Source organism: Buceros rhinoceros, unplaced genomic scaffold (genome assembly GCF_000710305.1).
Source record: "Buceros rhinoceros silvestris isolate BGI_N320 unplaced genomic scaffold, ASM71030v1 scaffold15163, whole genome shotgun sequence".
In the NCBI taxonomy this organism is placed as follows: Eukaryota; Metazoa; Chordata; class Aves; order Bucerotiformes; family Bucerotidae; genus Buceros; species Buceros rhinoceros.
Window position 1 is genome coordinate 2,351 of NW_010403133.1, and position 418 is coordinate 2,768.

Here is a 418-nt window from a genome sequence, read left to right on the forward strand (position 1 = left end):
GCCCGTCCGGCCTAACGCTACATCTGTGTCACGCAGGAGCAGGCAGCGTCCAGGCTTGGTGGGCAGGCGTCTACTGTGGGTACCTGTGTCTCCCCACACACCCGGGTGAGGCTGTGGGGAGGAGGAAAGCGGGAGGAAGGCACCTCCCACCCCTGGGTCGGTGTTTGGAGTCTGGAGAGCGTGGGCTGAGGAGACCCCAGGGATGCTGCAGGGAACAGAACCACACTGAGGCGGCCCATCCTTCAAACGCCGATGGCATCCCACCATCGCCTCCTTCCCCAACCCCCCTGTAAAGACACAGGCGAGCGCCCCTCTGCTCCTGGCACGTTTATTTGGAAAGAGCCCTCTTCTACACCGTCCGCCGCCTCGCGCCGAGGGCCGCAGCAGCGGCCGTGAGCACCGTGAGTGCGCCCAGGCG

The 418-nt window shown here is 65.8% G+C and overlaps 1 protein-coding gene across 1 annotated transcript in view; it reads right to left on the reverse strand.

Annotated features, from left to right (window-relative positions):
* LOC104490592 (pancreatic secretory granule membrane major glycoprotein GP2-like) overlaps positions 1 to 418 on the reverse strand; it is a 7,748-nt gene that overhangs the window by 651 nt on the left and 6,679 nt on the right. The window lies entirely within an intron of this gene.